Below are 23,809 nucleotides of genomic sequence, written 5' to 3' on the forward strand. Positions count from 1 at the left end.
TGTTTATCGTTGGTCAATTGGTACTTTTGGGGAATCATTAAATCACTGAGTGATTTTGGGTTTGGTGGTGAAGTATCTTCCTCATTTCTTATCCGCCAAATTGTTCGTTTAAGAGAACTTAATTTAGGTAAATGCGCTGTTGCTGAAGTAGTCAACTACAAGATTTATAATATTATAAAATACAATAGTTTTACAATTAATAAAAGAAGTATTTTAAATAAGTGAACATACAGATGTCGAAATTGTACCTAAAACTGCACGTGTTCTTAAATCGGATCGTTCGATAGCTTTTTCTTTCAATTCATTGATTACTTTGCATACTTCAACTTTTGCACAATCCGGCACATGATTGTGTTTAAATTCTTTAACAACTTCCTTATTACAAACATGTAAACGTCCTTTACATTTTATCTTCTGATAATTTTCGCACTTCCATATTAATTTATTTAAACCTTGTTATTCAAATATATAAATATACCCTTTTAATATTAATTTATTTTTACCCCGTTCACTTTTTATATACGAAATATTATCCATAACTAAAAATTGTAACACTCTCGTAAACGTTGATACACGTACTGGACGATGCCGATACAATAATTCAATAATCAGTAACGTATTTAATCGTATAACATGCATGCCAATCTGGTAATTTTTAAATTTAGAATTTTTTTTTATTTTTTATATACTTTACGCCAATCGGCATTTAACAATAGTGCATGTAGGTAACAATTAAATAACAAATTAACAGTAATAAGCTAAAAAGAGGAAAAAAACTATAACAAAAACTAGAGCGTACAAACAGCAAATGTAGCCTGAGAACGCAGCCAAAACACTAGGATACATTTAGATTAGAAACTCTGAGCATTCTATGAAGCGGATGATTGAAACCGTAGGCTGTAGAGTGATAGGAAAATAAAACTGGTCCAGGTTTCGTATTCCACGGGTAGGAACTTTGAATGGAATTTCAGCCAGTAAATTAGGAGCGTCTAAAGAGAAGCTAAAAAGCGTACATCTATATCGGTGCGGCAAGAGGAGAGAGATGGGATATTAAATATATTCCGCAGTTGGACATAGTCACAGGAGGACACGTCAGTTTTACTCATAAATGCTAAGTAGCTTAAAAAGCGATTTTGTACCTGCTCTAACTTATGCTGGTGTCTTGCAAGGTACGGGTGCCATACCACAACTCCATATTCGATTGTTGATGAAGTAAAGTAGAGGGAACGAAGACAATTCACTGATGTGAAATGCTTTGTGTTGCGTTTAATAAATCCGAGAACTTTAAGAGCACGTGCTACTATCGCTTCAATATGTTGGTTAAATGAAAGAGAAGACGCATAAAGGATACCGAGGTCTTTAATTTGAAATACTTGCTTAAGTGGAAAGCCATTGATGGAATAAGTTCTATTTGTGGAAGAACGTGATTTAGTGAAGGTAATTGAATGACATTTGTCAAGATTAAGTACCAGCCCAAGACGATCTACCCAGGTAGAAAATAAATTAAGCTCCCTCTGTAGAATAGCCTGGTCAGCAGTAGAGTCAACTTTCAAAAATAGTTTAATGTCATCAGCAAAGAGAAGACATTTGGTCCTGTTTAGGTGTTGGACAGAGAATTTATAAAAAGAGAGAACAACAGAGGACTTAGGTGCCCCCCTTGAGGAACACCTGATGGAATGTTGATTATGCAGGATGATACCCCAGCCACTCTAACAAATTGCTTCCTACCTGTAATATAGGATTTAAACCATCCGAGCAACGGATATCCGAGGCCTAGACGTTCTAATTCGTGAATAAGCAGCTCGTGGTTGACCGTATCGAATGCCTTTTTGAAATCAGTGACTATAACGTCTATTTGAGAACCAGACTCAATATTCTCAATAATGTACGATAAAAAGGAAACACCATTTGTGGAAGTAGATTTTCCTGTCCTGAAACCATACTGCTCATCAATCAATATATGATTAAGGCTACGCTTTACGCAATGGTAAACAACAGATTCAAATACCTTGGCAATATGTGAAATTATTGAAATTGGTCTATAATAAGTGACGTCCGAAGCGTCACCAGATTTCAAAACAGGCGTTATATAACAGATTTTCCAGATATCAGGGAACGTACTTTCATCCAGAGACCTTCTAAACAAAAGGAACATCGGGATATAGATAGACAGACGACAGTTTAAAAGAAAAAGGGCCGATATTGCATCCGGACCTGTGGATGTTTTATTGCTTAGGGTAGGTAGCGTTGAAAGATTATCCTCTGGTGAGAAGTGACAATCTGATGGGAGATCAAATAGAAGACTATAAGGGCTACGTGTTTGAGGCTGGTTTGAGGCAGGAGAACAGAAGACAGATTTAAAGTAGTCAGAGAAGAGGTTAGCAGAAAAAAAATTTTAAAATTTAAATTATTATTATCGATATTATTATTATGAATTATCAATTTGTATCAGTAAGATAACTCATCAAGTCAAAAATGCAATGTCGTAATTTAAAATATAGTTATCGACTGAAAAATTGGTTTTAAGATACTGTGTTTAAACATTTTTCAACTATGATGAATTGTACGCGCGGTAAATTGTGCACGCGGTGAGTTGTAAATGTGGTGAAATGTTGGCGGTGAATAGTCGCGCGGTGAGTTAATTACGGTGAAATATCCAGATACCCGATTATGCACACATTTTCCTTCTCACTTTAACAAGCTTAGGACTTCCTGTTTCAAACTTTTAAACAGGCGTGATTAAAAATGTATGTGTGTGTGTGTATGATGTGTGTTATATAAATCGTTATAACATCATTAGTCAATATAAAAATATAAATAAATAATAATAAATAATATAAAATACAAATACAAAAATATACTACAATTAATATGAATAAGTATCGTTGTAATTATTATTATTTCAAATTAAATTTGTTTGATGGAATTTATTTCCAATATTTTTAATATAAGTTAAGCGGTCGATAGTTTTATTTTTATATTTATTCCACATATCTTGTAAGTATTTTCTTTATGTGCATTTTCCTTTCTTTTATAATTCATTACATTGTTTTGTATTGAGTTAATTATTAAATCTGTTTCACTTTGAATTTGCTTGAGTACATCTATGACTTGATGTATGTGTGGATGTGGTGTATAAAATTGGATATTATAATGTTTATGGAAACTTTCTGCACTATTCGTCGTCTTCAGTCTTGGGATTACCATTTGGTTCAAAATCCCATAAGATTGGTGGAAAATTGCTATTAGAGTCAATATAATTTCCTAAAATATAATCTGAGAATATAAAACTAACTGCAGTACCAGGTGCTACCGTCATAAGATCTGTAAAGCCATCTGAAACTTCATTTGGTGGTAAATAACTTAAACCATAAAAATACTTCATCCCTTTTCCATTTTCCGAATCTTTTAAGTACTCAGATAATAATATTTTATTTTGTTGTATTTGCCTGAACCAATTTTGTCCTAAATGAAAGGTACAGCCAAAAATTTTACATCGAGGAAAAATTTGCAATACCGCATTATGCACTGCCTTTTCAAAATCAGCATGGAAATTGATTAAATTAATTTCATTTCCCGTTATTTCTTAGCATTTATTGTTAAATGATTCAATGATTGCCACATTTGTATGTAATTATTTGTGTGCTTGTTACGTAAAAATTATTATTTGATAATAATAAAATTTGATATAAAAATTCACCACAAATTCCATCAGGACCTACTGACCAATTTCCTTTGAGAGCAGACAGACCATTACAATTATCATCCAAAGAGAAATAAACATTATTGGGCAAGTCAAATTTTGAAATATTAGGTAGATCATTTGTAGTATTAATATTATTCGTTGAGTACACCGAAGAAAACATATCAACAAACATATCAGCAATTTCAGTTTTATTAGACGAAACATAACCGTTGTGAGAAATTTCCATAGGCATACCATTACTTGTACGATTTTTTTAAACATATTTCCAAAAATCACTTGGGTTTTTTGCTATTGAAGATTCTACATATTTGTTATATTCACTAAGATACTTTTTTGACATATATTTGAAACGAGCAAGTAGCAATGAATAATTAGTATACTCGTAGTTTTGAACATTAGGATTGAATTTATACTCAACATGTGCTTTTTTCTTTTGTATGTTGTTAAGTTTTAATTCTGAATTAAACCATGGTGGGTAAGTAGTACTCCAAAAGTTACTTTTGGGTACAAATTTTAAAATACTTAAATGTAAGGCATCAAGCAAGGTATTGAAAGCAATCTCAAGATCTAGGGTAGATAAAGTTGTATTCCGATCATAGCTCCCAATAAACGAGATTACGTTATAGTAATTAGTTTTACGAAAAATATAAAAGGAGTGATGGCTATCTAAAGAATTTGTATGATCAGAGTGAGGAAGAGTTAAGTTCAACGAAGGATGGTATGGGTCGCTAGGGATTACTGGTTCCAAGGATTTTTCAACTGAGAAAGGAATATTTCAAAAAATTAGATCTAGGGTTGATCCATGACTATTAAAATTTTTATTATTTTGGAAAATCCCATTAGATGCAAACGTTCCGGGTATACATGCTGCACGAGAACTGAAAGTGAATGAGTAATTAAGACCACAATCATCATTGTCCCATAAAATTTCAGGTGAATTATAATCACTGCAAATGATGAACTTTTAAGAAGGGTAATTTTGAACCAGAGATTCAATGGTCTGGGAGTGGGTGTGATAGATATTAGAAAGAGAATTGGGAGGAATATACACACCTCCAATCACAAAAGAATTTGGACCAATCGTGCAATGTACATAAATTTGTTCAACACTCATGTTTGAAATAGTTATAGAATTAGATCGCATGTTTTTTGTATACCAATAAGAACACCACCACCTCTGGTACATAAACTAGTTAATTTACAGCGATCATATCTATATAGTATATACATTATAATTAAGAAATCCAAGTTCACAATTAAGAAAATTTTCAGACAACCAAGTTTCAGTAAGGATAATGAAAGAATAATTTAAAGCAAATACATTACGTTTAAAAGTTGAAAGTTTTGTTCTCACCCCGCGGCAATTTTGATAGAATCCAGTTAATGAACAGGACGTTGAGGAGGATGAAGTTCGTTTTTTGACCGGATAGTCCCCACCTTCGGTGATCCATTTTCAAAGTAGATGCGCAAATTCAATTCTCCCCGTGCAGCACGTGACGCCATTTCTTCGTGACAGGAGTGCAATTGTTGTCTTTCAAGTTGGGTCTTATCTTTGACAAGATTGAAACCATTTTGAAGTTGAACACCTGACCGCTTATGTTCATTATACTGGTACAGCAAGGATTTTGCTTCCTCTTTGGTAGCACAAACTAATTTCAATGAGCGAGTATTATCTGGACGAGGTTTTCCAATCCTTATAAACTTAACATTCAATGGAAGGAAGTTTCCAAGTGGCAGTAAAATATTAGAAATTGTTGATATATATTTCAATTAAATTAATTTTATAATATTTTGAATATAATTTCTTGAAAATATTTTAAGAATAAAAAATTATCAATGTAAAATAATATTTCATATCAATTTTAGGAAAATATTTAGAATTTATTAAATTTATAATATTTTAATTTTAATTTTATATAACATTGCACTAACTATATAATTTTTTTATACCTAATTACTACATTATTCATTACTATCCTACAGTAGGTATATAATATATATAATAGAATATTTTGTATATTTTTATAGTACCTAGACAATTTAATTTAATTTTTTTTAATAACAATAATGAGGTAAGTATATTTATAATGATAATATCAAAATAAGCTAGAATCAATAATTAGGTATGATATGCCTAGAGGTACATCTATGTAATATTTTAATAATTTAATATTTATAATATTTTCTACTTTTCTCGAACGCTAACGCTAGGTACAGCTTAATACTTTTATATTATCTTATACATTGTGATAGTTGTAACTTGTAATAAATGATTTTATATATAATAGCAACGCGTTGCATGCGCAAGTTTGTTTTCAAATATATTGGTATTTTGGATCAGCAGTAACTGGTCAGTTCTTTGTTAATTTATTTAATTATTATAAGTGTTTAAATATAGTTTGGCCAAAAAGATATAATCATTATTACTATATAATATATACGCAACATGTACTACGCGTATAGTTCCTAAATTCCTAGAAATCGTCAAAAGCTAGCAAAATATTGCGAGGTAAATAATTTGCATAAATTCTTTAATAGTGTATCTATTATTGCTATAAATATTTTATTAGAAACCCATGGATATTGTACGCTTTTGCCTTCGTAAGATATTCACCCGCTCCTTATATATGTATCTATATACTGTGTAAGACTTGGTATATATACCGACTATATTATTATAGTCTGTGGTATACACACGACTACACGTCGAGTCCCGACATGCTATAGAATTATCAATATTATGATTAGTTTAAACTCCCTGCAGATTACCGGACTTGGTTATTGAGTCATTGGGAACACACTAACATCACCACTTGTACTTACTTTAATAGTCCTGATCTCAGTAATTATAATCATAATTTTACTAATTTTTCGAGTAGACTAGTAGAGCTAGCTAATCGCTCTATCCACAAATAAATAAGTATAAATGTTTAATTTAATTTTGGTTTTGTGTATTGTCTAGATATTAATATAATATTATGGGGAATATCAAATGTATCACAGTTGTAGCTGCTATAGAACTATTTCAGCTTTTAGCTATACTATTAGTTTATAGTTGGGTCTTTTTTTTATTACTCGTTGACCGTTTTGGTGCTGCAGTGTACCGTAAAACAGATAAGCATGATGTGGCAATATTAATCTAATATTATTATATTGATCGTTAATCGTTGTTACTTATTATATTGACTACATTGTATCATATTTAAAACATGTATACGTTGATTGCATCATTCGAAGATGGTTTTCCCCGTTTCCCGTACGATCGTTATCGACATTATTTTATTTGTGTTGTTGGGAGTTGCGATAATGTACGCCGGGGCCCGGGACGACGACGGACGATCGGACATTCGGACGAATGATGTATTCAGTATTGATTCATGATTGATGTCTCATTTCTCTCACACATTGTCATTCGTGCATTCGTGCTAACGTTATTCAGTTTTAAAATTCCAGCAGTTTTGGTAAGTGAAATCTTAAGTTATTTTAATTTTATATAAGTTTATTATAAGTACGTGAATGACAGTATGACACACTCACACACATACTATATTGTTGCGTCTTACGTATACTATACATGCATTGCCTATCAAATTTACGTTCGTCAGAATTTTCAGAACCAATTATTTAATATTTTCTTTAATATGCCGGGTCCACACAGATAGTGGTTATAAAGGTTTTTTGTTTTGTTGCTGTTTTTTTCAAATATTTTGACTTAAAAATTAAAATTGTCTTGTCTATGTTCAGAAAAGATCAGTTTACCTAATACCTACGTTTTATTATGTTTTTATGTCCTATGCGGACCTGGAATTAATAAGTAAACTAATCTAATCTTTATGTGAACACGTTATTTGTGTAAGTAGGTTAGTTTTTTACAATATTTTAATTTTAATCAGGTTATGTGTAATCGCTTTTAAATTGTAATGTTTTATATATATTTACTCACAGTTAAAATATAATAAGAAAAACCAGCATACAAACATGTATATAATGTTAATAATGGTTCTTAAATTGGAAAATAAATAAAACGGGAATGCAAAAGTGTAAAGTATTAAGTAAGTATGCATATCTGAGAATATAAATGTGTTATTGTTTTGGGTATTATTATATAATGAGAAGGGTACCACAATAATAGTTTTTAAAAAAGGAGGTTTTCACACATTTGGAATTGGAAATCTAATGATTTTAAGTTTAGGAGGGCACTATATACATTTAACTTAAAATTAAATCTTAATTTGATTACCTAATATTTGTTAATAATTAATTTTAAAAGGTATGATTATTAATAAAATAAAATTTTACCTACAAAATCCAATGTTAAATACAATTATTAGTATAATAATAGTAACTATATGTTTCAGCCCTTGCCATGTTAAGGTTATAACACTAAAAATATATAATTAGGTAATAAATAAAAAATACAAAAAAGTGAATTTGACTAGTAATATAATATGATAATATGCATAGGTGGCTTAGGTAATAAGATAACATGACAATGTTAGCTATTTACCTACCAATAATTATTATATTTGATACTGTAGCTTTTATAAATTTGTATTTATAATTTTACTGAATAGGGAAAGTGTGATAATAATTTTTAAACAATAGCAAATCCTTAGGGAAAGTATTGTTATACTCTTTACTTATTAATTATTATTTACAGTAATGATTTTTTTAAATCTTAGTTATAGTACATTGGTTCCTGTTGCCCCTTACATATTTATAAACTATGTATATTATTGAATATTAATCTAGGGATCTATTACGAGTACATAAGTATATACCTATATATTATATTTATTTATTATTTTTAAATTAGAATCACAACAATAAATTGTGATATTTTTATTGGACCTTAGCTAAAACCAAGTACCTCAACATAATGTTTCTCTATATACCTATGTTTAATACTTTACTAGGTACCCCAAAAGATGATGACACAGAAAAAAAAACATTTTATTGTAAAATAAATACATTCATTAATTAGTTCAAGATATAAAATAGTTTTCAATATATTTTTTAAAGATATATAGGTAGTTGGTACCTATTTAGAAAAATTTAATTTAGCTAGATAAAATAAAAATCTGAGTTAAAATCCTTATCTTATAGTATCTAATATAATTTATATACAATGTAAAAAGTAGTTTCTAATTAATTGAATTTATTACATGTAGCCAAATACAAACTATTTTTAATTATTTATTGGTTTTATAATTAATTTTAGCTTGGAATTGTTGGCAATTAACCTGCAAAATTTTTTTGAAAAATATTTCATGCAAATGTGAGTATTGAGTTTTTGTTTACAATGTTTTATTCATTAAACTAATAAATCTACTTATATATTTTTCATTTTAGTGTTTCCTTAAAAATAATTTGTTCTACAGTTTGTGGTCACGTAAGCATATGTATTGTCATATTAATATATTATTAATGTAAATTGTATATAAACTAACTTGTTCCTATATGTATCATAATATTCCTAAAATTTTTATATTATTTTTAATCAAAATGATTAAAAGTATTCGTACTAAAAGGAGAAAAATAAAAGAATGTTTAGACATGATAATTAGTACAACTGAAAACCATCCTCCTACTTCAAGCTGTTCAAATTTGGTACCACCCGCTGATAATTCTATATCTTCTTATGATCATCCTATGGGGTTTATGACTTTTAGTTCATGTGATTCTACCTTAAATGTTGATAGTGAACCTTCAAATTTTATTGATCCACCTGCAAATGTTATCGAACCTATTACTGATATTGAGCAAGAGCCATTACCCGTAGTAGATTTTAAGGATGATTTAGCTTCTTGGGCAGTTGAGTACAAAATACCTTTTAAAGGCGTGAATGGTTTACTTTCTATATTGAAAAGCCATGATTGTTTCTCTAAATTACCAAAAGATAGTAGGACTCTTTTAGGTACTTCCCAGAATAAAAATTATCCTATTCGAACAGTAGAGCCAGGAATTTATTATCATTTTGGTATTGCTAAAGGTATTCTTAAACATTATGATGTTAATTCTTATAAAGATGTTGATTTTATACAAATTGCTGTAGGTTTTGATGGTTTACCTTTATCCTGGTCTAGTAAAAGTCAGTTTTGGCCAATATTGGCATACATCAGAAATTTGTTTAATAGTAAAGATAAAGTATTCCCTATAGGTGTTTATCACGGTGATGCTAAGCCTAAAGACAGTGATGATTTTATATTAGATTTTGTAAATGAAGCTGTAAATTTATCTACTAATGGTTTAGATATAAGTGATAAACACTTTAAAATTGTATTTGATCTTTTTTGTTGTGATGTTCCTGCTAAAAGTTTTATTCTTAAAATTAAAGGTCATTATGGGTTCTCTTCGTGTACTCGATGTTTAATTGAAGGCAATTATATAAATAATAGGGTTTGTTTTCCGTTTTGTAAAACTGACTCAGCCATGAGAAATGATTATGATTATCGTAATGTTGTACATGAAGAATTTCATACATCCCCAAACATATCTATTATTACTAAAATCCCAAACTTGGATATTACTAAATCATTTATATTGGATTATATGCATTTAACCAATTTAGGAATAATGCGTAAAATGATATCATTTTGGATATCGAAAGGTCCATTAAATGTGCGTCTTTCTGGTAGAATGACAAATGAAATTACTTCACGATTATTAAACATAAGATCTTCTATGGCTTGTGAGTTTTCAAGAAAGCCTCGAGAAATCCAAAGTTTTCTTCAATGGAAAGCAACCGAATTTCGATTGTTTTTAGTTTATCTAGGGCCTTTTGTTCTAAAGAATATATTGTCTCATGATTGCTATGTTAATTTTATGTCCTTAAATGTGGCCATGATAATTTTATTAAGTCCAAACAAAAGTGATTTTACCGAATATGCACAATAATTAATTGAATATTTTGTGATGACCTTTGATCAGATTTATGGAAATTATAATGTATCACACAATGTTCACGGACTTCTACATCTTATAACTGACTATCATAATTTTGGCCCATTAGATTAGTGCAGCTGTTACCCTTTTGAAAATTATATGATAGTATTAAAATCTGCACTTCGTAAACATGAAAACCATTACAGCAGTTTATCCATAGGTACGAAGAACAGTGTAATTTTTCAAAAAAAAATAAAATCCAAAAAACCTATTTTGAATAAAGATAACTTTATCTTTAAAAAAATACATTCTAAGGGTCCATTGCCCAAGGATATAATAGGTCCTCAATATCATTGTTTACATTTTAGTAATTTTATGTTAAATACTACTGTTGATCGAGAAAGTTACCTAATGACTAATTGTGGTAAAATAGTAAAGTGTATAAACTTTGCTAATAAACAAGTTAATAATAAGAAAGTCTCAGTTATTGTAGGTCAATATTTCATTAACAAAAGTCCAGCTTATATTAATCCCCTTTTCTCTGACTTGTTGGATATCTATAAAGTTGAAAATATTTCATCTGATGTAATTATTTTAAATATAAATATAATTAAATATAAAATAATGGTGATTAATGTCGAAAAAGAAACTATTGCCATACCAATATTCCATCCAGACTGTTAATTTTACCTTATCTCTGTTAACACTATTAATAATCTGTTAATATTTTTGGTATGTTAACTATACTTCTAATTAAATCTTATTTAATAATTAAACTTGAAAATTAATGTATGAAATTATTAATAATCAATTATTGTTACTAATAATAACTAAGTAGGTAATACAAAAATGTACTAGGTATTTTTATTCTTGTTCATATTTTTAATATTATAGTACCATTGATTTTAAAATATATTAGTATACTAGCTATATCCTATTATGTCTTATTACCTACAGCAGAATCAATTTTTTTAAACGTTTTATGCTTAATTTTTATCAATATAATGTCATATGAATATAGTTTATACAATTTTAAACTTAAGAGACATAGCATACAGTTTATATATAAATATTTATAGTGGGAATACGATTAATAGGTTTTTCAATAAATAACTATTTACAATTTTCTTATAATTTTAAACATTTTATCTAACAGTTTTGAAGTAAATCTTCATAATTATTATAATGACTAATTATACACTTAATTGCTATTTAACGTAATGATATGGTATGGTATTGTATGGTTAGTTTAATATATGATTTAGACAATGTACTAAAACAAATAATTTATTTTAATATCAATCAGATTTTGTGGTTTTTTCAATATATGTGTATTGTATACCTATAGTATGTGGGTCATCGTCCATTTTACAAAAGACAATAGTGTTGAGGCTGTACCAAGTACATGGTATAATAATGGTACTTGTGCATGGCCGAATAAAACTATAAATGCAGTTCGAGCTATTCAAAAAAGAACACTACCCAATAAATTGGAATTTAAATGGTTAAATGCTAGAAAACTTGGTTCTATGTCTGGTAATTATATTTTGAACTATAATCTTTATGATGACTAAATTTTATTCCATTTTTTAAAATTTAAATTAACTGTGAATTTAAAAATTAGCTACATTAACTAAACTTTTATTTTGTATATTTACTATTTTTTCCTGTCAAAATTCTTAAATTCCTCAATACTAAAAATAAGTATAATCCACATACCTGATAAAATATATTATTTATTTAAATTTATTTACAGATTCTTATGAAGCAGCAAAACGGAAAGCAAATATTGCCCAAGAATCATATGATTTATCTGAAGTAGAACTAAAAGAAACACGTAAACAACGAGCTAAAGTGGTAGAGAGCTCACCTTCACCTTCTCCTAAAAAATCTAAATCTAAATTAAAAGAAAGAAGTTTGTTAACACCACCCAAAGTATTTAGTTAGTATTTTCTAATTCCAAAATTAGAATACCATTAACATAATATGAATAATATAAATAAATGCTTATTTTAATTTAATTTTTAGAAAATAAAAAAATGAATCCTTACGATGAAGATTCTTTTAGCATTAACTCATTTGATGATGACGATAAAGATCCAGATTTCATTCTCAAATGTAAGTGTGATAATTGATTTCCAGAAGAATTTTACTTATTTATACATATATGTATAATTTATTATATGTTATTTTTTAGCTCCAGATATTTGTGAAATTAGCTCACCAATCGGAAAGATAAGAGTAGAATCAATATCTGATTCAAAATTAATTAATAACAAAAAAACTGAGTTAAATTCTACTTCAAAATCTATGACTGATGTACTTCAGCATTCCACATCATCCACTAGTAAACACCAAAAAGTACATGCGAAAAAAAACCTTTTCAATACCTAACTCGCAACTATACCGTAAGATTCTTGATTTATTTACAAACTTTTGTAATATATAAATATCACAGTGTTATATTATAATAAATGTATAAAGTATAGATTTCCAATTATAGGCATACTTAGAGAATGTGAAACCAAATGCAAGTGACCAATTTAAAACTAAATACCAATTCAAATACCAAAATTACGCAATAAACACTCGGGTCACATAAGCGACCTGACTTTACCAGATGACCTTATGTATTGGGAAAAGTGTATAAAAACCATAACACCCACACAGCATCCGCGTAGTGTATACTAAACGCGTAGTATGTACAAAACGCGTAGTGTGTACTAAAGGCGTAGTGTATACTAAAGGCGTAGTGTGTACTAAACGCGTAGTATGTACAAAAGGCGTAGCGTGTACTAAAGGCGTAGTGTGTACTAAAGGCGTAGTGTGTACAAAAGGCGTAGCCTGTACAAAACGCGTAGTGTGTACTAAAGGCGTAGTGTATACTAAAGGCGTAGTGTGTACAAAAGGCGTAGCCTGTACAAAACGCGTAGTATGTACAAAAGGAGTAGTGTACCAAAAACCGTCAGTGTACAAGAGCAGCAGCAGCGTATAAGACCACAGTGCACAAGAGCGTAATACACAAGAACGTAGCAGTGCATCCCAATACTGAAGATACCTGGAGGATTGGACAACATCGATTTTCAAAAAAACAAATTCTATTTACATATTCTCAAGAAACTTCTTAACGTTATTTTGGTTCACCATTCTCTAAGTATAAACCTATATTGGTATATCTTCTTCATTCTTAAAAACCTAAATTGTTTATACAATCATTTACACTACCTAACATCCAATAATACTCGTCCTAAATCCTACAACCAAATTTTATTCTTTATCCGACCTTTTCCTATTTATGCCAAGTATATATCAATATAAGTTATAACTCGAGTCCAATATTCTATAGTTTGTGTAAAGAGTAATAAGATCATAATTAATAATGTTCATCAACTCATGACACCGAGACATCTATGCAATCCAAAATAATACGACCATCCATAAAGAAGGTAAGTGGAATCTAAATATATATAATTTCACATCGATATAACAATATATCGTAGCAGAATAAAATAATGTAGACAAGGCATTCAATTACCATCATTTAATAATTTATTACCCATATGGCTTATTTATTTTACCAATCACCAATTTACTATCACTTCCCTACATCATACTTTTTAATTCTAATACAAATGGTCCCCCGTTTATAGCTTTGTTTTCCTTATTTTATTTTACTACACTTTATTTATACAATATTAAAACTATTTATTAAATTGTTGAAATTAATTTGTTCGTTGATCCAAATAGGTTCACCAATTAAGCTGCAACAAAATATGGATATAATATCTCCTTCTTTTAAAAATACTGATTTAGAATTTTCTTCAGATTTTAGTTTATTGAGTCAAGGTAATAAATTGCAATATAATTTTTCTGCTAAATATTAAAATAATAATAATTTTTTTTACGTTTAATAGGAACAAATTATCAACTAAAAAAACTTGAAACAGTCAAAAGTAACAACTTGGATGGTTTGATGAGTGCTGCAGGTAACCATATTATTTAAAATTATTTATGCGTATTCTAATTATAACCGTTTATAATGTTACAATTTAATTGTCTTAACACCTAGAGAAAGTAATAAAAAAAGTGTTTCAATTTTCATTTGATTTTAGATTTTCAAAAACACACTTTATCTGCATTGACTCACATCAGGTTTGAAGTTAACAATTTGGCATCTACTCAACAAATAATTGCAACAAACATTGAAGCATTAATGGGAAATGCAAATAAAACACTTTTAAGTTCATCTTTTAATAATGATGTACACAATTTTGAAATAAATGACATCTTTCCAATTGAAATGGATGTCCACCTTGAAGAATTCGAATCAAAGATTAAAATCAATGAAAATGATTTTAGGCGTTTACTGGTAAGATAGTCTTTTTTAATGGAATTATATTGTGATATTTATTTAACCCTTATGTATGATTTTTTTAATGCAGCATGTGTAATTTTTAATATATATTATTTTACTTTATAGATTCGTAAATTATGTCTTTTAGTTACAACTAAAAATTTGGGAGATTCAGTTCGACGTATCAATTCAAGAATGTTTCACAATAACATTTTACAAAAGTATTCTACTTATGGATTTAAAAAAAAAAACGATTTGCCTCATTGAAGTCATATCGTATTATTATTGGTAAGTAAAGTATTAAGTTATTTAAGTTTAAAAATTTAAAACATTTGGAAATTTTTATTTTTATATCTTAAAATTTTTGCTAAGAACTTTTTTCCAAAATGTTTTATATAATTTTATCAGTATTATCCACTTCCCAATGCTGATGGATTCATTATGGTTACAATCACACTTATTATAAATTGAAGGCTATGGCCCCTAAAAAACTAGATTTAATCTTTTATAAAAAGATAGTAATAACATTTGATTTTGTTATTTATTGTTTCAGATATACTACGTACACACGTTAAATATGAAATGACACCTGAAAAAGAAATAGATCATGAAATAGGTACTTGGTTGGCACATGCTCATTTCAGAATTAAGGAAAAAATCATTATCATTAATTTAATTTGTATAATTTCTATTATATATAGCTAGATTTTGTTTAAAAGTTGATCAATATCAATATTATTATTAAGCTATTATTTACATTTTCATTTTTTGAACTTTTATTTTAGATTCTGAACGAAGTGATGAATGTATTGATTTTACAATGGTGTGTGTTTTTTTTTTTTTTTTTGTTTTTGTGTCTGTGTACAGCATAACTAGTCGAAATAATGCTCCAATTTCAAACAATGGGGGTGGTTTCCGATGTAAAAGTGAATATCCTTGGTGCATTATAGAGGTAAAAAGTTAACATTTTCCAACAGTTTTCAAAAAAATCGAGAAAAACAAAAAAAAATGACGGAAAAACGGCAATTTTTACGCAAAACCAGTTTTCGACCAAATCGATTTTTTTTTATGGTTGTTATTCAAAAACTAATCACTGAAAATACTTGAAATTTTCACCAAATGTTAATGTCAGTAGTATCCGTATATAGTTAAATTTTCAAAAAATTTTGACTTTTTTTGAGTTATTTATAGACCACTGAAATTTTCGATTTTTTTGAGAAATTTTTTTTAAAGTGTCGATAAAAAATTTTTGGATGACCAAAAAGTTTTGAAAATTTAATACAAGGTTCCTTATGAGTTGTTTTTAATGTAGCTAAAAAAAATTAAAAATTGTTGTAACAATTTTTTTTTATAAGCGTTTTTAGTTCAAATTTTTACGAAATCTGTCGAAAACGCGAAAATTTGCAAGTAATTTTGAAGTTGAAAAATCATAAAATTTTTTTCTTTTATAACTAAGTTTTGAAAATTTGGTACAAGGTTCTTCATACATTTTTCTTCAAATATCTGTAAAAAAAACTCTACCGGATTCAGACAAAAAATTTTTATGAGTGTTTGAAATTTAAATTTTTAAAAAAACCGCGTTAAATAACAGTTTAGCCTCAAACGATTTTTGATATTTGTTATTATTCAAAAAGTATAAGTCGTAGATACTTGAAAATTTTACCAGTTATTAAGATTTGCGTTTTCTTTACGTGATTTAATTTTCAAAATATTTTGAGTTTTTTTGAGCTATTTATAGACAACTGAAATTTTCAATTTTTCTGAAAAATTTTTTTTGAAGGGTCCATAAAATTTTTTTGGCCCTATCAAAATACTTGAAAATTTTATACAAAGTTCCTCATATGTTATTCTTATAGTGATTAAAAAATTATCAGAATACATAGGCACAATTTTTTTTTATTAGCATTTGAGGTTCAAATTTTGACGAAAATTCGTCTAAATTATGAATATTTGCGAAATATTTGAAGTTGAAAAATCATAAAATTTTTTGTGTTTATAACTAAGGATTAAAAATACAACACTAAGTTTTCCATAAGTTTACCTTCAAGTATCTATAGAGAAAACTCGAAGCATCATTATAGGAAAAATTTTAAGTGCGTTTGAATTTTAAATTTTAACGAAATAGCGTAACGATAACGATTTATCCTCAAACGATTTTAAATATTTGTTATTATTCAAAAAGTATAAGTCGTAGATACTTGAAAATTTTATCAGTTATTAAGATTCGCGTTTTCTTTACGTGATTTAATTTTCAAAATATTTTTTAATATAAGCTGGTTTTTTTAAACCACCTTTTTCACCAACCACTAGAAATTATATCCTAGGCTGACAAATCATCTTCGTTCAGAATCGTTTTTCGTATACAATGATAACTATCATTGGATTCAAATTTAACACTCCTATAATATATAATAATGATCCATACGGCACCAAATGTACAGCAGAGCGGTACTCACTTGCCCGCTTTTTTTAGTTTTTAAACTACCTAGTTAAAAATTATTTCAATATTTCAATATTAAATTAATAAGTTATTTAAATGTATATTATTATTATTATTATATTTTATAAATTAAAATATTATAATTAAAATTGTTATAATCTTATTCCAAAATAAACAATAATTATTATAATAATGTTGTTATAATTTTATTTCAAAATAATTTTATTGCCATTATATTGTCATAATGTTATATTAAAAATATTTAATTATTATAACAATATTACAGTAACATTCTGATACTAAAAAAAATATTGTCATAATATTTACTACTATTATTATAGTAACATTGATATGGTGGCCAAATAATTATGTAATAATGTTCTGATAATATTACTTTAATCAAAATTAATTTCTAATTAACCTTAAGATAATGTTAACATTTTTAAAAACAATTTATGGTAATGTTATTACAACATTTTTTTGCTGTGTGGGTAACCTCAAGCAGGTAAAGTATATAAAATTAATATAAACCTTAGATTTTTACCAAGTGTAATCAATCAATGATACTCGTAAATGTTTATCTTGACGATTATGATTTTATCGTATACAACACCTGTATGATATATTATCGTGATTATTAACTAATGATATATTTATATTATTATCTTGTTAGTGTATATGGAAATATCCAATATACGTCTTTTAAAATATTATTTTTTTCACTCTTGTAAAAGTATTTATCGAGTTAAGATACAGTGTAAAAATGTCCGAACGTTTTTATATTGAACTAAAGAAAAGTCGAAAAAATTCGAAAAATACTGTTAATTTATCAAATGAAAAATATCAACAAATATTAAATGAATTACTGCTGCTTAAAGATCGTAAAAAAAAAAAGAAAACATCGCGTGATTACTGGATGCTTCAAAGGTATTTAATTATTTTTTTTGGTTTTTTTTTTTTAAATTGTATTGTATAAGTAATACCTATACCTTTTTTTATAATATAATGAAAAATGTATTAATTTTACAATGATGCGTTTTATTTTATATGTGTCTGTGTACATCATAACCAAGACTAAGATTTGTATGCAATAAAAAATTATAAAATATGCATTTTAATTTAAAAAAAATATATACCGAAATATAATTACAAAAATATATTTATTAAAATAAGTATATTTATTTCAAGAAATATCATCAGTGATTAATTGATTGTGTAACGTGCCACGTACAAACAACCAAACGATGTAGTGTAGATTGGATTTATTGTAAAAATGAAAACAGTTGAAATATTTTCTAAGTGTTTTTTTTTATTAGAAAAATATTCTAAGTCCAAATAATTAATTTAATTAAACTGTGAAAATTATTCTAAGCCCAGGAGACATAAATATTGAACTGAATGACGTGAAGGTGCTCGCTCTAACTCTGGTAAATCACGTCTGAAATGTGCCTAATCTGGGCCCCCTTATACATCATCCAGAGATTCCGGCGGTACCTTCAGGTCCCTAATGGTCAGCGTCACCTACATCCGCTTCTTCCCACGCCTCTGCGTTATCCGCGCGACAGTGTGCGTCGATTGTGTATCTATAATATTCTACCGGGTGACAATTACGCATCCACACATGTCACCAGATAACAACAATATAGCCATTATTTTCTAGCGGGTGGAAAGCACACGTGTGATGATACTTGATACTTTCCAATTACAACTTCTCTTTTTAGGTCCCGACTTGTTGGTTGTCTAGACTCGATTATTGCTGTCTAAACTCGATCATTGCTTTGCTTGGCTGCCCACCCTTAGCATAATTTTAAGGATGTTTGTTATGCCCCCTAGTGTTATGGTTATTGTCTACAGTATGTAGTTATTTATATATTATATTTAATATAAGTATCAGAGCACGTTGCAATTGTCATATAATACATATAATTGTGGTTAAAAATTATAAATTATTTATTCATTTTTCGCGTGCATTAATTATTATTTTAGCAATAACATTTTTAATTCTCGGTTAATAGTAGAAATATGTGTTTTATATCCTACTACCACATATTTTTTTAAATTTTTAAATATAAATGATCGGCGAACGTACATATTATATTGTACCATAAGATTGTATTTATATAAATAAAATTTATGTTTGACCATAAAACCAAGTTATATACTTTGATCAGTTTAATTATTATCGATTTAAATACAATAATTCGATCATACTAAATATTTGTTATTACCTATTCCAAAAATGAAAGTCGTAAACACTTGTAAATTTCACCAGTTGTTTAGATAGGAATCTTCTTTTTATAATTTAATGTTTAAAATATTTCGTTAATTTTAAAGTTATTTATAGGCATTTAAAATATTTAAAATATTGACTAAAATCACGATTAATTGCAATTTATAAAAATTTTTGAATAAGTAGTTGAAAAATTGAAAATTTATAATTATTATATTATTATTTAATTTATTTAAAATAAATTATTAATTTTGGGATTTTTCTAGATACGACATTTTGGTTGTACAACAAATAAAAAAATTAATTTTTCCCGTAACTGCTGATGACAAAATATTATTTTATGTTAATGATGATGAACTTTATGAAATTCTAAAAACTACACATGAATCAATTGGTCATGGTGGTCCTTATGAAATTCTAAAAACTACACATGAATCAATTGGTCATGGTGGTCCCGATAGAATGATTTCTGAACTTTCATGAAAATATAAAAATATTACTCAGTGTGACGTAGAGGTTTTTTTACATTTATGTGAACCATGTCAACAGAAAAAGAAAGACATTAAAAAGGGTGTAGTGGTTAAGCCTATTATTTCACCGGAATTTAATTCTCGATGTTAGGTGGACCTCATTGATTTCTAGTCACACCCAGATGGAAAATATAAATTTATATTAGTATACCAAGATCACCTAACCAAATTTATTATTCTTAAGGCACTTGAATATAAACGAGCAGAAGAAGTAGCATTTAACCTCATGGATATTTTTACGTTACCTAATAGGAGCTCCATCGACCTTACAGTCAGATAATGGACGTGAATTCTCAAACAATATAGTTTCTAACTAAAAAGATATATGGCCAGAACTTAAAATTGTTCACGGTAAGCCAAGGCATAGCCAAAGTCAGGGCAGTGTCGAAAGAGCAAACCAGGACATCGAGAATATGCTCACAACATGATGCAAACAGATAAAACTTTTTACTGGAGTCAAAGGTTGAAATTCGTCCAGTTAATGAAAAATAGGGCCTTACATTCTTGAATTAAGATGTCACCACATGAGGCATTATTTGGCTGTAAAGTAAAGGTTGGACTTAGCACTTCAAATTTACCGAAAAAAGTAATCGATAATTTAGAAAATGAAGAACAATTATTAGAAATATTTGAAAAAAAAGAACTTCAAAATGATAATTCAATACTTCCCGATAAAGATAATAATAAAATAAAAGATAAAATTCAATTAAATAATGCAAATGCAAAAGAACTTCCATGTGAAGATCCAATACATTCCGATAAAGACAATTCAATACAAGACACAATTCAATCAAATAATGCAAATGCCATAGACAACCGGAAAAAGGCTAAACAAAATCTTGAAAATCAAGCAGTTAAAATGAAAACATGGTCAGATAAAAACTTAAACCGGCAGAAGTATGCGCTACAGTTAGGGTTCCAGTACCCGATGTGGACAAAGGTCGGGGAGATGCTCGAAATATTTTAGTTGTCGTTATAGAAGTAAACATAAAATAACACATACAGTATAGTTATTAAACCTGTAACGTGCCACGTACAAGCAATAGAATGATGTAGTATCGAATGGAATAATTGTAAAAAATGAAGACTGTTGAATTATTTCTAGTGTTTTATTTCGACAAAAATATTCTAAGTCCAAATAATTAAATAAATTAAACTATGAAAAATATTCCAAGTCCAAATGACAAAATTATTGAACTGGGTGACGTGAAGGTGCTCGCTCTAACTCTGGTAAATCACGTCTGAAATGTGCCTAATCTGGGCCCCCTTATATATCATCCAGGGACTCTCGCGGTACCTTCAGGTCCCTAATGGTCAGCGACACTTGCATCTGCTTCTTCCCACGCCTCTGCGTTATCCGCGAGACGTCGAGCGACAAACAATATTCATATCATTCTATCGGGTGGTAATTATGTGCCTATAATATTTTATACCGGGTGATAAGCATACGTGCGATGATCTGTCTTTGACCCTGAATGATGCCGCCACATAGTAACTTATCATAATGTACTATTGTCGGCGCGTTCAGCTTTCTTACGCCGCTCCGCCGCCGTTGGTGATTTATGAAAATCGATACTTAATCACCTGTTCGCTTTTAGATCCAATTATAGTAATATTTCTTACACCCCTATCATAAAAAAGTATCTGTTGCATCCCTAATGTTTAGGTTATTTTTGGCTGTGGAATGTGGAATGTAGTAATTTATATATTGTTGCGTGCCAGTATCAGATTTGAATCCAGATGGTTAATTTGAATTAAAGTTAAACTAAATAACGAAATATGTCTTTATTGCATATACAATATACATAAAATACATGTAACAAATAAAATAAGTGGCTGAGTGACGTGAAAGTGCTCAGTTGTTGATAGCTTTGGTACATCTGTCGTTGCTGGTCTTCGGGCTCCCTTATATATCGTGGTGCGTCTCTTGTTTACGTCGTGTGGTCGCCTTCTGGGTGAAACCAGGTGTCCTTGTGGTTGTTGTTGCAAATTCGGTCACGAATTTGAGAATGTGCAATAACATCTCAAATGTATCATTAGTGCACTATAATTATTGGTGCGCTTACTATCCCGACACGTGTCATGGTTATAGTAGCATCCGCATTACCTTCGACACGAGGCATGGTCATACTAACTTAGCCTTGATATTTCGTAGCCCATAACACAAGACTGAACCAAGGACTAATCAGGGTGTTGTTTATTTTTTAATTCATGTTTTTGTTTTTAATTGGTTATTAATTTGTATTAAAGGTACCTAAACCTACCCTAATCTAACCTAGTTCTTACACAAATAATGTTAATTTTTTTTTTTTTTTACTTACCTATATATTAATTTCTATGGTTATAAAATATATAAGATTCTTAAAGTTTATTTTAATTAGTATATTTTTTTATTAGAATTTAGAAACATGATGTGTTACTCTCTATTGGTGCTAAAATAATTTTATTTAAATTTTTTTTTTATCCTGTTGAAGTAAAACATTTTTAAAAACATTTATGGTGACCCTATTTAACCCAGCTGTGGTATGAATAGATTTATAAGGTAAAATAAACAGGTGACCCTATTCGCCCCAAAACAATATGAATAGGGTCAGATTTTTTAAAAAATATGTATAAAAAACTACTTATGTAAATGTGTTTTTTTACATTGAATACTATCAAGAGATATGTTACCTTTCATAATATAGAAAAAAAATTGAACTCTTTTTTAAAAAAATTATAGAGATATGACCAAAAGACCTCTGAAATTGACCCTAATCACCCCGTTTTACGATACATTACACTTTAAAGTACACGAAAAACACCTTAAAAACTGTGAAAAAATTACGAAACGCAAAATATTGTCAAAAATAGCGTGTTTATTCGACCCACTTGGATTGATCGGACCAGCAATTATTCGGGCCAAATTAATGTTGCAAAAGCTATGGTTGCTAAAAGTACAATAGGACGAATCACTTCCAAAAGGTATTCAAGACGAATGGAAAGTGTATAAAATATCATTAATGTCATTAAATGATTTAGTGGTGCCGTGAAAAATAACAGGTAACGGTAAAATAATCAACTTGCAAATTCATGGTTTCGCCGACGCGAGCATAGAAGCTTATGGCTGTTGCTTATTTTTAAGAAGCACAAATTCGGACGGTGTACATATATCTAAGTTAGTATACGCAAAGTCAAAAGTCGCGCCACTCAAGGTCGTATCACTTCTTCGTTTAGAGCTATGCGCCGCAGTACTATTAGCGAGACTAGCCAGCAGAGTCATTCCAAAAATAGGATTAGGCATCATCAAAAATTACTTTTGGTCCGATTCGAATATAGCGTTAGCTTGGATATCGTCTCAGTCGTCAAAGTGGCGTACATTCGTTGCTCATCGCTCGGAAGAAATACAAGAAAAGACGTCAGTAGCTGATTGGGCTCACGTTGATACAAAAGACAATCCAGCAGACATTATCTCTAGAGGTTGCTGTCCGTCAAAACTAACCGATATGCCTTTGTGGTGGCACGGTCCCGATTGGTTTGTGAAAGACGAAAAACACTGGCCTAAATCAAATAAAAATGAAAGTATTCTAAGTATAGAAATACCTGAAGTTAGGTCAGTGACCTTGGCTACATTCGACGTAATACCGCAATATCCGTCATTAATAAACCGGTATTCATGTATAAA

At 28.9% G+C, this 23,809-nt stretch overlaps 1 pseudogene; it reads left to right on the forward strand.

Annotated features, from left to right (window-relative positions):
• Window positions 1–11,878: 11,878 nt before the first annotated feature.
• On the forward strand, window positions 11,879–20,098 carry LOC126554517 (uncharacterized; annotated as a pseudogene).
• Window positions 20,099–23,809: the final 3,711 nt, after the last annotated feature.

The sequence above is a fragment of the Aphis gossypii genome, unplaced genomic scaffold (assembly GCF_020184175.1).
Source record: "Aphis gossypii isolate Hap1 unplaced genomic scaffold, ASM2018417v2 Contig00532, whole genome shotgun sequence".
In the NCBI taxonomy this organism is placed as follows: domain Eukaryota; kingdom Metazoa; phylum Arthropoda; class Insecta; order Hemiptera; family Aphididae; genus Aphis; species Aphis gossypii.